The following is a 15,025-nucleotide window of genomic DNA, read 5'->3' as shown; positions in this document are numbered from 1 at the left end:
CTAACACAAACGCCATTAGTGTTTCACAATTTTTCACGTGTCTATCCACATTTGCATTCCCCACGTTTTACTACAACGTATTGTAACTAAATCAGAGTTATTTTTAATCATGCCAGTGATGTTTCTGAGGGTTCTGCATTACGCAACTACAAAAAAAGTACAATTGTGACTTTTCATTGTGGCCATACTGAATATACTCCTTTGACTACATTAACATCAAGAGAAAAAAAAATCTAACACATTTCCTTTGATTTCGCGATCGAGAAGATAATACATTGAGAGCACTGTCACGTTTTTTTCCGGATAGTAATACACATTTTCATCATCTAGTACAGGGGTTCCCAGGCTTTTCCTCTGACAGAGCACCCAACAACATGATCCTTTTATGGAACAACTTCTTTATTTTGAAGGTTTATAAAATTTTTTAAAAACGAGAACAACTTGTTTTCTTCACTGATTACTAAAATTTTAAATCATACCTAATAACACAGATATCACAATAAAAAAAAATTCAAGTAATTAAAGTAGTATCGTCAAAATTTCGGAAAAGGAAAACCCCATTTCATTAATGATTTTTTATGGAGCACTTATTCATTTCCCGCGGAACACATGTTTTCTGCGGAACAAATTTAGGGAAAATCTCATGTAGTGTTTGCTTAACGTTTAACAAAGAACTCTATGGAAAACTGTAATACGTCGGTAACCTCTTATTGGTCAGTAAGTTATTCCGTTGAATAAATGCAAACGACAGCTTCTCATGTAACTTTCATTGCTCCGTCTGGCGCTTTTCTCACGGCTTACTTGGTATGCTGACGACTCGGTCAAGTTAGTAACTACTACTAACCTCGCAGGTAACACACGGTACACGTACGCCTCAACTCGACGAATAAAGGGGTTCCGATGGAGAAGACCTCTACAACGACGCACCGCGAACGAGAGGGGACGGGACGAGAACTACAGAATCGGAGAGTGAGAAAGGGGGAGAGGAACAAGCGTCTCTCAGTGCCATCTCAGGTACAGATAAAGAAAAACAATTTTTCTTTTTTCACAGCTCCTCTCCCTCTCGTCCTTTTTTCCGCTGCCCGCGCTTCCCCCGTCGCATACATCTTGCCTTGAATCCCATTTTCCCGACGATTAAATCCGATCCAGGTCGGCACGGGACGGCGGCTGCGGCATCAGTTTTTGTCGCCGGAATGCGCGGCGCGGCGCGGCGCAGCCAGCAGCCCCCGGTGCGGGCATCCGCCAGCCGCCAGTCGGCGGGGTGAGGTCTGCTGCCCTCCGCCCATTGTTGCGACGCGCGCATTGTTTCCCGGCCGACTTTAATACCGCGGCGAGCCGGCTAGAGCCCGGCCCGGCTGCAGCGCGCCCGCGGACACAAAGCGTTTTATCGGGCCGGGCCACGGAGCGCTGGCGGAGCACAGCCCGCCCGGCCTGTAAATCTTGCGCGCCGCGACGCTTTCCCCCGGTTTCCCGAAATAGCGCCGGCCTGGAGAAAGCTGGAAGCTGGAAGCTGGCTGCGGCGCCCCGGCCGCCCCCGAGCGCCGCCCCCGTCTGCTCCGACCCTACGCACCAGAGCTCACACGTGGCGGAAATAGAAGCACATGTCACCACCCTCTATACGTGCAGAGTGCTGCCGCCACTTCGGTAAAGCGAAAAGTTCTCAGGACGGCGTGGAAACTCTGTATTTCAGGTCAACAACGCTCTGTAACTACAAATACGAGGTCGCGCTGAGAAGTAATGACTTCGAATCTTTTATGTGAAAACTCTTAGGGGAGATTGCACGGGGGCGTTCAATAAGTAATGTAACATTTTTTTCTGAAAGCAGCTTGCTGTTATTCATCATACGGATACACAATATTATCCCCAATCTTCTAGCCACAAAGCCCAACTTTTCAACATTATCTGCCTTCAATGCGACCTTACTGAGAGAGCCTGCATGCTCGCATGGGACAACTCTACCGGTCGATGTCGGAGCCATCATCTTTCTGCGTCAACAACTTCCCCATCATCCACGTACTGCTTCCCGCAGAGCGTATCCTTCTTGGGCCAAACAGATGGAAGTCGGAAGATGCGAGATAAGGAATCAGGTCTGTAGGATGGATGAGGAAGAACAGCTCGTTTAAGTTTTGTGAGGTTCTCTCAGGTACGCAGACTTGTGTGAAACCTTACATTTTTGGCTAAGTCATTTCTTCAGTTTCTTGAGCTTGTCTGCGGCCGGCCGGCAAGCTAGCCTCGCGCAACAACACAACCTGCTTTTGTTCGCTACCAGGTCTCCGCAGATATTCTGCAAGGGCCTATGAATATCTCCGATGCTCTGGTTTCCCACCAAAATAAACTAAATGATAGCTATCTACCTGGAACGCATCTTCGTTGCAGATCCCATTTTGATGGCTACGTATAACGCCGCCATCTATCGGAACTTCACTGAACTAGAAGGGCTGAAGCGTGAATATCCCACGACCTCACACAACAAATTCCGAATTTTTTCATCCTAAATCGGCCGAGAAAAGAAGATATGTTGCAGTAGTTGTTGAACGCTCCTCATACAATTTGGTAAAATTTGACATTTTCTGTTTTTCTATTCCATAATGGACTTTATACATTCTTGAACATTCTGGTATATCATATACTAAAAAACAGACTATTTACAGGTCTTCAAATAATGTTTTTAAATCTGACATGCGACTGATAGTTTTCACCATTTCGTCTACATTGCTACATTGCCACTGCTGAACACTCGTATCTTAGGAACCACACAGTCCTGTGAACTACCTTGATTTTGTGCTACTTTTACGTCTCAGAAGTTGGCATTACGATTAAACGAATCAGTCCTTTGTTTCTGCCACTAGTTTGCTAGAAACTAATGCGTTACTTAGTGAATTCTGTAGTGTACTTGCATTGAATAAACTGTAAATAACCAGAATAATATTTATGAAGTGACTATGCCCCATAGTGCTTGCCGCAAGTAGAGGCAAGCTTAATTTCCTCGTGACATAGCTGCATTTACACATAAACATTCTTTTCCTTTGACAGTAATGTCGAACCTATATCCAAAGATTTGGCAAATCCAGAGCTACCAAAGAAATATTTGCATGAGCAGACTCAAAATGCAATTATTTCCTTCAATACCGTACCGTGCTACGGTGTGCCTAAAAGTGAATTTGTTGGCCCAATGATTCAAAAGTTAGCAGCGTCTGATTGCTGTAGTAATATTTAACGTTGTAACTATAAAAACCTGAAGGTTATGGAGAAGTTAGGTGTAAGATTACGGCAAAACACAGCTTTGAGAACTATGAGAGCTGGCCACCAAGCAGAATTCGGTGCTCATCAAACGACAAAAGATGCAAGAAAGTGAAGAAGAAGGCAAGCACAGGGTGATTGTGACACCGAAGAAGACATAGAATACGGGTCAGAACAATGCTAGCGCAAAAAAGAGGCGGAACTGTCCAAGTCAGTATAAAAGTTTATAACTAAAAACTCTTCGAACCTCAATATTTCAGAACTGCTTTTTTATACACTGTAAACGACCCATTACAGCAAAAGGTGCGGAATGTAGAAACATGAAATTTTCACAGAATACGAGGAATAAGATGCAACACATATGGGACAAAAATAATTAAAATTTTCTATCTTGTTTCCCTTTTATGTTCATTTATCACAAAAATTATACAAGATAAATTAAGTGTTTGGGAAAAATATCATAACACGATTGATAATAGTTTCTGCAATAATTCTACTTGTATATATCTACAGAAGTTCATTAATTAATTATGGAAAATTTGTATCTTAAAAATTTTCAAAAAAATTTTCAGACATACAATCTGCCCTTAGCTATTTGAGTAAAACAAACGTTATTAACATTCCACATCTTTATTCTTCTTGTCTACATATTTATTTTCCAACGTAGTCACCCTGGCGGCGAACACATTTCTCCTAACGAGAGACCAGGTCGTTGATACCGCACCTGTAGAATGTCTGACTCTGTGAATGGAGTCACGACCTGCACCTATTCATTACTATCAAAGTGAACTCCTCGAAGCTGTTCTTTCAGTTTTGGAAACAGATGAAAGTCAGATGAGGCCAAGACGGGATTGTATGGTGGATGATCGATTACAGTGAAAACAAGCCGTCGGATTGTTGCAGATGTCGCAGCGCTCGTGTGTGGTTCGGTATTGTCGTGCTGAAAGAGAGGGTGCCCTAAGTGCGGACGAACTCTTCGAATTCAACGCTTGTTTACAGCACGCTGTTTCTGACGCACTGACGTATTTATGTTACACACCGCCATGTTATAAGCTACAATTCGGATCTCTCTAACGGCGAAGGCAAATATGTAGACACGAAGAATACAGTTTTAGAACGTTAATAACGTTTGTTTTGTTTAAAAAGCTTTTAGAGTTTTGAAATAAAAAATTCGGAAGCATTACTTTCCAACATGCAGATATTCAAATGTGCAGGATGTTTCAAATGTGTCTGACTGCAGAATTCTGTTGGTGGGATTAATAAAGAAACATATTTTGTAACTAATGTAGCATACCTGTCGTCTTGTGCATCTTCATTGTGTATTTTCCTTCAGAGCACTGCGTTTGAGCTTAACACGTTCACTGTTTACAAACTCCACATTCCTGATCAAGGTTGCGAACGGTGAATGTATAATGCATAAATCCCGTGCTCTCGAGGAAAATAAACTACTAACATTTGCAACGCTGTAGGTGTGCCCCATCAGTTTCAAGATATTTCTTCTCACGAATCCACCAAAAGCATTCTGAAATCAAAGTGATAAAAAATTCTTGTTACATCGACATCGTTTGTTTTCCAGGATCAATACATCAGTGCCAAACAGCGCAACTGACACCCAATCGTGCATCAAAAACTTCCAATTTCGTGACTGCTTTGTTGCGTTTGTAGCCATATTTGAAAACGAAAGTCACGGAAACAGCTTACAAAACATGTGCATCAGCAAAAATGATTTTTGTTGAAATAATTTTCCAGATGGTAGATATCTTTCCAAAAGTAAGTTTGTGGAAGGTCTGCAAAATACGCATCTACAAAATGTCGTAACCTCGTCACTCGACTCAAAACGTTTTCCAGCCACACATTTCTTTAAATGTGGGAGTATATGGAAATCAGATGACGAATAATATGGTAAGCAGTGTGAACGTATTATCAACTCTTAATGTAATAAACTCAATAACTGCAGCGTCCAGACACTTATGTGGACACATGCATTGGCTTGGTAATTCTTTTTAATCGAGCCCTCTTCTCATTTTTCTTTTCGCCCAGATGATTCAGAAATCCTGCGTGCTGTCAAATCGTGAGATTTCGATTTTTTCTTTCATTTAAGTCATTTAGGAAAGTAATAAACGAGTTTTATTCAGCTGGACATTGCAGTTGAGAACTTATCACACAGCTACTCGTTATGATTAAATAATATTTATGAATCATACATAAAGAGAAAACTAATTTGAATATAAGGGTCCATATTGTAGGCATATACCTTGATGGTGATACTCCAACAAAAAACCTCAACTTCATCTTCATCAATCAGCTGTCATCAGAATTGCAGTTCAACTGATCTAATGACGTAAATGTAATTATATATAATTAAGAATACAATGTGTTTGGAAATGATTCATCGGGATGCGGATAAACGTCTTTCACAAAGTATTAAATACGAAATAATGAATAATACATCATACGGAAATTGACGTTTTCAATTTTTTTAGACTTAAGTACAAGTGTTCAATGTGCTCACTTCGTGTTACATGACAAACATCTACGCGATAGTCAAGTTTGTCCCGTACACGTTGGAACATGTCCCTGTCAACGTTCGCCAGCGCAACAGTGGTGCAAGCCAGACCTTCAGTCAGTGCTGTTGCAAAGGAGGTATGTGACCATTGTCATTGTCTTTCACATGTTCGGTAAGAAAAAAAAAATCACGCACTGTAAGGTCGGGGGTTTTTTGGTGGCCGCGGGTGAATAGTGCCAAATAATCCGAAGCGTCCAATCCATCGGCTTATAAGTTCCTCGTTAGACGGCTACGTCCCACCCTGTGGCAATGAGTTGGAGTTCCGTCTAGTTGGAATATGAAGTTGGGATATTAGCTATCTGTTCAGGAAACAATCAGTCTTGAAACAGGTGTAGGAACACTGTACCCGTCACAGTTTTTCCAGGAAAAAAGTACGAACCGTACACTTTGGTGAATCTCTTTCTGCCTCCACTGCAACATAGAGATTTGCAGTGCCCCATATGCGGATATTATGACGATTCACTTGATCGTTTGCGGTCTATGTGGAACGTCGTCTCATCACTGAACACGAGTCGAGGTACAAATTCGTCATCTTCGATTGTTTTCTGGAAAAGCTCACAAAATTTATGTCAGAGTGGTATGGTCGCGTGGGCGTTAACGTTGCAGGAGCCGTATGCGCTTATGGTTTCTGATGTAAGCGCTTCTGCAGAATCTCACAGTTGAATGTGGAGTCACCAGTTCACGACGTGCTCGACATGTAGCTTTCTTTGGGCTATGACGGAACGCCCCTTGGACACGCTACTGTTTCAGCCGCAATACACGGTCTTCAGCAGCTAACAGAGGCAACATGTGTCCTGAAACTGTCGATACCACCGCAGAATGCTTTGGTGGGCCGCACGGTAGAAGCGGATTCAGCGTTATCATAGTGCAGCACACAAAGTGCTTTCTGTTGGTCAGTCATAAGTTTGCAAACTACAATCACTCTACCGACTGATGAATGACAGTGAAACGTGCAACGACGTAAACAAAACTTTAAAATGTGTTCTTTTCATTGGTTGCTACTACGTACGGGTGGGTTTTATATATTTGAAGCTATAGGAGGTCAAAACCCCCTGAGTGATTTGTAAACACCCTATGTATTACGATGACTCTCGTCGGTTACATAATTCAGTTCAGGGAAAATGTAGCTCATTGGTAAGAAATTTAATTCTCGTGACCATTGTTCTGATTTACTGAGAAAAATGTAACTGGTCACACAAGTTGCTCTTCGTTCCTTCTAGAAACCAACAAAAAATTAATGAACATTGAGCTCCTGATTTTTTTCCACACAGAATTTGTCTGTCTTCTATGTTACTGCCACTTCTACAATTTTAAAATCGTTAACTTTAAAACTTGTAGAATCTCATAAATTTACGTGATATTCATTGTCGTCATCATAATCTCCTTGCGTTTTCATTGGAAACGGATCTTTATCCTTACCTCAGGATGAAGAATCACCTGAACATATTTTTAATATTTGGTGGCGTTTATCAATAGCTCAAAAAGTTCATGACGATAATGTTTTAGTGACCGTGAAGCAGTTAACTTTTTTACTATCTCTTGGTCAAACCATCGTAGTATTGACTAATTATGGTCATCCCTTTGCGAGGTAATCAACAGGAACAACCCTTTTGTAATACAGGAAATTCTGATAACTAGCTTTGCAATCAATGAAATAGAATACCCCTTTTTGGAACCGAGCCACAAGCGGTTTGATTTGCGCCGTGCTGTACCTACGTGATATCTACGGTAACAGACTGGTGCACAATATAATTTGGATTTTACTTAAAATAATCGACACATCACTGAGAAATTCTCCACTCACACTTGTTTTTGAATAGCATGCAAGAAATAATACACTCATCTGGCACACAGCTTCTTGCTCATTTAAAATGTGTCGCACTGTTCCATCTGATACATTTATAGCTTTTGCTATTTCATACACTGTTAATAATCGATCGTCCATTTGCGTATTGTACAGTTTGTCAATTTTTCGTCTGTGGTTGCAGTTTTGAGGCTTTCTTCGCACCATGCACCTCACAGTGGTTTGCAAAGTGTGGATGTAGCTACGAATCATCCTTACGACAGTTCTAGCCACTTCTAAACACAGCCAATCATTTTCTGCTAACGGAATAAACGCGTTACAAACATTTACCGACCACGGTTAATTACAGTTTGCGATAAATTGTTCAAACTTTTAAAGAAGACCTAAAAATTTTATAATCAGATGGTATTCGAGTTTACTCATTTGCACAAGAGTGACACACGACTAGTTTAATAAGTCGTATAACGACGACTACTGTGGTGATCAAGCGGCTCTTGACTTTCGTTGTTGTGCGGCATTTGCCAACGTAAACAAGCTTCAATGAAATAACTGTTTGGTCTCTGCTAGACCGGAACATTTTTCACTTTCATCAACAGCCTGTCTCTGGTACCATTATTGTTGCTACCACTTTCCATTTGTAACTTAATTATACTGCACGTTTTCTTGTTCTCTCGTTCGGGAGAACGACGGTTCAATCCCGCGTCCGGCCATCCTGATTTAGGTTTTCCATGATTTCCCTAAATCGCTCCAGGCAAATGCCGATATGGTTCCTCTGAAAGGGCACGGCCGGCTACCTTCCCCGTCCTTCCCTAATCCGATGAGACCGATGATTCCATCCATCCTTTACAGAGTACAGAGCAATACGAATTGGTAAACACTTTTAACTTCGTTTTCTCACAGAGCACTCTGTTTTAGCGGCATTCTCAAACTGTTCTGAATTGTAATGATCTACATGGAACAGAATTCCATTCTCCATGATAACAAGGCATAATACCGAAGACTTCGCTCGTGCGAAACCTAACTCGAACTTTTAATCATAATATTCCACGTGAAATGTGTGTGTGGCTAGGGCCTGCTATCTGATAGGCCGGTCGCCTGGTGCAAATCCTTTTAGTTGTCGCCACCTCGGCGATTTGAGTGTCGATAAGGACAAAGATAATGATAATACAACACCTAGTCTCCGAGCGGAAGAAAAACTCCGAGCAGGCCGGGTATCGAATCCGGTCCCCTCACACGGCTTTCTGTCAGGCTGACCACTCAGTTATGGAGGCTGACTTGTATATCACGTAACACATTAAGAGCGACATATATAAGAAACCTGTAAATTTTACGTTGCTGGAGGTTCAAAAATGTATGTTCAGCGCAGAACCAAGGACTACTGATGAAAATATATTCGTTAGCTATACTTTGCCAAACGGGCTCTTTATGAAAGGCCTTATCATTTGTGTTCATACGCTGTACTGGCGTTTCTGAGGATGAGAGCACTCGAGAAGAATACCCTGAAATCGAATAATATGTAAAACTGTGTCACAGCTAATAGTGTTAGAGATTGCAGAGAAATAGTGCAACTCATTCCGCTTTGCTCTTTCTCACATCATAAGTCCCTTCCCGTATCACATCCTCTACTTTCATTTTTTTTCCATAACCTTTACCTGGCTCCCATCCCAGTCGCCCCCAACCCAGTTCTCAGGTATCCTGCTACCCACTTTCCCAAACTCGTACAAAACCCCATAAAAGTCACCAGATCCATTACCATAACTCCCCTCACAGCATCCTCCTACTCCCGGTTCGTTCTTCCCTACGTTAGTTCCACAACTGAGTGCAATGATGTGAAATGGATAGTTTTTGTAATAGAAACTACCATCAAGTCCTGTATTTTAAAAACCAGCAATCATTTTTCAACATCTTTATTGTTCAACAGACCTTTCGAGTAGCTGAAGAGTTCATATTTTATCATTTTAATTTTTTAGAACAATGTCTTTCTTTTTACGGAAGTTATCAGGCAAAGAGCGGAAACGTACTGTTGCCAGCCCACCCTTACCCGTTGTGATAATGAGATGAAATAAACAACAACAACAAAAATAAAAAAGAAATGAAAGAATGCCACTCATGTAGGACCATCAGAGACTACCTTCTTCTAAACTCATTCACTTAACAGCTGCCAAGCAAAGAGAAAACGTGGAAACAAGTGTTATTATGCCTCGACTTCCTCGAAGAGGATGCTAACAGCATCTGAACTTTAAGGGGACAGAATGATCCATCTCGGGGAAATGGCATCTCACACCGCGACATTTCGTCTCGTCAGAGCATGCTGACGTGATGTGTATGTGCTACCATTGAATATGGCTAACGATTGGGTACTGGATCACACAACATGACCACTGCATGGGTTAAGCACTGTCCTTTCCAGCGGACTCTAAGAGGTCGTACACCCTCCCGTGCACGGTTAGCTAGGGGATGCGGACCCACATGCATCTACGGTTCGATGCCATCTGCTGTCTGTTGGCACGAATTAAACTGCATCTTTCCCATCGACCAAAACAACAAACATCTCACACTGCAACTGGCACCTAGAATTCACTGCCAGCCTGCTCAGTGCTCAAAAGTCCCGCTTAAACCTGTCGTGCACTGATGGACATCTACGTGTGTCTCGTGTGTCAACGGTGACTACAGCGCGGAAGCCTGCCTTGTTGAGCTGCTTTGCTGCAGATGGCGAGTGTGCTAGTTTGGGACGCCACTGGATACAACACGCCACCTTACCTTCTACTTCTATGTTAGGGAGACTTTAGGTCCCGATGTTGTACCCCGCGCTGATGCAGCTTCACGTGTAATTTTCAGCAGGATAATGCTTGGCCACAAACGGTACGCCTTCTTAGAAGACGTCCTATACGTTAATCACGCAGTCTATACTCACATACAAAAGTCATTTGTGTATATAGCAGTCCACAGCACTTCATATAGTTTTACTTAGTCAGTCTTAAGATTCTTCTCAGACATGAGTGTTATTGCATATATCACTGAACTTTTTTATCTACTAAATAAAAATATATTAAGCGACTTGATGACTTTATTCTCACAATTCCACAATGATCATAGACTCATTTCATGGATTTAATTCCTTTATTAACATTTGTGTATGTGCGCGTTTGCAATGTCTGGTGTAAAGGTGACTTCAGTAACACATATCATTCTAGACGTTGCTGGTTTGACTGTCTTTAATGAGTGCTAATGACTTAACAGTTAGCATTACTTGAAATATCAACTGTTGCATACGTCACCGTTGTAGCTACATATCACGAAGATGTATCTCCTTAGGAGTATTGTACTACGTAATGTACAGTCATATTCTGGAAAAAAAACAACCTGTCATCTACGTTTTAATGTAGACAAATGTAAAATTACTCAGAATTAACGCTCTCATGCAAAATCTATAGCCCAACGACGCTTGGGAATATGGTGTGCAGTCGCCACAGAGGTTCATCTGAAAGTAGAGCAAATAGTAGCTTTCGAATCATTGCTAGGATACTGGGATACTGCAGTTTGTCTGCGAAAGAAATTGCTTATAGAACACTAGTACCTCCTGTAATGGAATACTGGTCCAGTGACTAGAATCCATAACAGGTTGGACTCACACACGACAGCGAGTGCACACAAAGAAGGGTAACGCGGCTGCCCACAAACTTGTTTAACCGGGAGGAGACTGTAACGGAAATACTGAGATATCTAGCTGGCTGACATTGGGAGAAAGAAGTTGTAATATATCGTGTGAACACACTTAAAAAATTGAGGATAGTGGTATTCAGGTTGCAAGATACGAAATTTTGTCCCACATGCACTCGTGTCCCGTCGAGAATATGAGATTATTTAAGCAGTCATCACTTTAGTTTGTCAAATGAACTGACGAAAACTTTAATATATGGTACAACGAAAGGAAACATCTGCCGCGCATTTTTCCAGCATTAGAGGGTTTTTATTTCTAACGATATAGTTACAACGATTTATGGTGCTTCTCATTAAACACACATCACAATATAATTACTAAAGAAAAGTATGAAAACTTCTGACCATCCACTACACATCATTTTTTTAAGGGAATGCTCATGAAGGAAAGATATCGCTGAAATACATCAGTGGAAAGGCAGGTAGCAATATCATGCGTGGAGCAGGACGTTAAAATCCTGAATTTTTAAGTCAACGTAAACCGGCTCTTCCAAAGTGTGTGCAGTTGTCAAAATAATAATAATAATAATAATGATTAATAATAATAATACTTAGGTCATTACCTGCTATCTTCTCATGTTATGAGGAAGCAGTATTTTCACACATAATCACATTGGGGGAAAAAGACAAAAGGAAACAGAAAGAAAAAAAGGGAAGAAAAAGATACTTTGTCAAATAACAGGCACAGACGTCTCCATCACGACCAAAGTATCGTTCTTTCAGAATGAACTACAGAGCCTGATTAAGTTACTCAGATATCCTCGTATTTGTAAGCGAAGAAAAAGACTGATGACACAATGATGCTTTGAGTTGGACTCTAAGATGTGCTCAGATAACTCAACCAGAGAGGTACTTTACGTTTCCAGTCCGGAACACTGTTTAAATACGAATCTTCCATATGTCTCTAGATGCATTACAGCAACAGCGGACGCGCGCACTGTTAAATCTCGTCAGATATCAGAGTCTGCTGTTTACTTGTTTCCTGCTCAAGATTGTTTTTTTTTTTTTTTTATTAACACCAGTTCCAATCGGCATCGCTTAACGGTTTGCAATTCTACATCGTTCGATATCCGTTTAGGAGATGGCTGGGCTAGTTTCGTACTATGAGCTGTTAAATTGTTCAAATCTGTGTGAATTCCTAAGGGACTAAACTGCTGAGGTCATCGGTCCCTAGACTTACACACTAATTAAACTAATTTAAACTAACTTGTGCTAAGAACAGCACACACACCCATGCCCGAGGGAGGACGCGAACTCCGGTGGGAGCGGTTGCGCAATCTGTGACATGGCGCCTTAAACCACGCGGCCACTTCGCGCGGCTACACAAACACTCCATCGCCGATGGTTCAAAGTGTTCAGATTTTCCACGGTTTTTTGGCTTTTGGCATTTGGTCGATTCTCCGATCGTTATAGGCACATTTTTAGGTCAATTATAAAAGATCTTGTGCTTTCTTGTTCAAACAGTCAAGCATTAACTGCACATTTGAGAAAAAATGAAAAATGTAAATTCAGTGGCTTGACAAGGGTTTTAACACAGCCCATTGCGAATACAAGTGCAATATTTTCACCTAAATTTTGGTTGTGAGTCATAGCGAACAGCAACCGACCTGGAAGCCTGCAGACCGAGTGAAGTGAGTAAGACAATGCACCACATTCGAGATGAGTGTCATTTAAATCCCGAAAAGATCATCCAGATTTTCTTTTTCCGTGTTTTCCCCAAATACTTCAGACAAATTCCGGGGGAATTCCTTTGGGTGTGGGGCATTTTCATTCCTGTTCAGTCCGAGCTTATGCTTAGCCTCTAAATGACCTCGACGACGATGAGACATCGAAACCTAGTTTTTTTCCACGTATGTTTTTTCATAAGCTAGTAGAGAACAAAGTAATACAGCTATTGAAGACTGAAACTTATTTTTCGGAAGTAACATATCTCTGGTTCTCTCTCCGCAGATTTAGCGATTGTAGAATGAAAACAACTGTAAACTCAATGGTAAAAAAGCAACACTAGAGCCACTCTCCGGATTATGTTGTGAATTTCAGGTGGCAATATTTAAAGGATTGCGTTTAGAAATGTATTATATCCGAGTATATTCATAGTTAAGTTTATAAAAAAATAAACTATGCATTAAATATACGTGATATATATAGTGATAAAAATATAATTATATTTCGTCAAAATCTAGATTCAACTTTGGCAATATTTCCAGTACTTCTGATTACATTACCATGTATACGACCGAAATACCTTCACAATGTATACTATTCGGTGAAGTAAAGGAATTATTAATGAAACTAGAAATACGATTGTACGATACAGGGGAGCTGTCTTTTTCATAACGAATTTTTGCTTCACTCTTGCAGACACATTCCAGTCCGGTTCTCACTCTTGTTTGTTAATTACACATGGCGAGGGAGAAGTATCGAAAATATTACAAATGATTAAGATTTAAATCAGATTTGAAAGTATTTCTTTCGACAGCTTTAAAAGTTGTGGTGTCTTAGGACTGAAACACTTCAACACATTCACTGTCCTGCACAATCATCAAGTCACTTTCCTCTAAGCTTCTGTATATATACAGATAATTTCATTAGTTTGTCAACGGAGACCATCTCGTCCATTCGCATCATCCTCTGAAACTAATGTAAGGCTGCGTTTTTTCTGGTACCTCGAACATAAGATAGGTTTCTAGAAACGCCTTTTCTTGCAGTAACGAGTTGTCTGGGTCCTGCGTAGACCGAATTTTGCAAGCTTCTTCGTACTATAAAAAATTCCCTTAGTTTCTGTTGAAACGCTAAGTTTCGCACGCATGATCGTTTGCCACAGCAGACCAGACAAATGCGTTTAGTTTCATTTCGTGACTATGTGCGGTCTTACACCTGCGTGATGACAAAAATAATGCATGATCTACAAGACGGGGATGCAATAGGTGAAAATTCGTGCTAAAAAAAAAAACAGGTATAGCAATAACAGATTTCCATCGTTTTACTGAATTGCTACGTTTTTATTACAAATGTTCGATAACACTGTGGGCTTACTAAAAAATAAATGTTGCTGCTACAACCATACATGTGTCTTCAGACTTCACGAGCCACGTTACTGCCATCGGCAGATGTATAAGCAATCCGTATTTGTATTGCAAATTATTTATTGAAACAAAAAATCACTGAAATATGTTACGCAAATCGATTGTCAATATTTTTTCCTAATTGCATGGAACATCTTTCATACCGGGCGGTTGTTGATAAGTGCAATTTTTGTATTAGTTTAGCTGCCATCATTTTTTGCTATGAGTAAACGTTTTCAAAAATAGGGGTTTTATCGACAACGACTTTCCGCTGAACTGAAGACTATGACTTCAGGTCTGATGGCGCTGTGCATAATGAAAAAAGGCTCTTGCTCCATGTAGAAGAATTATTTATTCCCGGCGTGGCACGGAAGGGCAAGTCGACCGATTCTTATCGCTGCAAAAAAAACCTGCCTCACGCACAGGTAGCGGTTGGTGTATTCGAATGGGAGACCCTCAGTCGATTTTTATTGGTAGTGTCAACACATCTTACAATACTCTTACCTAGGCAGCAATTATACGGAATTACAGACACTACCAGCACAATTTAGGAAATCACGATTGCTAATGGAACAGGGTGTGAGCCAGCTAAAAATCCGTGGAGTTGTTTTCTGTTTAATATTCGTTTGC

At 40.9% G+C, this 15,025-nt stretch overlaps 1 long non-coding RNA gene across 3 annotated transcripts in view; it reads right to left on the bottom strand.

The window, feature by feature from the left end:
• Nucleotides 1–15,025, bottom strand: part of LOC126268085 (uncharacterized) — a 116,844-nt gene that overhangs the window by 67,943 nt on the left and 33,876 nt on the right. The window contains exon 2 of one of the 3 annotated variants that reach the window (XR_007549084.1): nucleotides 4,535–4,762. The exons of the other annotated variants lie outside the window; for them this stretch is intronic. This is a non-coding gene — a long non-coding RNA (uncharacterized LOC126268085). The remainder of the gene's footprint in view (nucleotides 1–4,534; nucleotides 4,763–15,025) is intronic. 3 annotated transcript variants of the gene reach the window in all.

Source organism: Schistocerca gregaria, chromosome 4 (assembly GCF_023897955.1).
Source record: "Schistocerca gregaria isolate iqSchGreg1 chromosome 4, iqSchGreg1.2, whole genome shotgun sequence".
NCBI lineage: Eukaryota > Metazoa > Arthropoda > Insecta > Orthoptera > Acrididae > Schistocerca > Schistocerca gregaria.
This window is presented reverse-complemented; position numbering and strand designations above follow the sequence as displayed.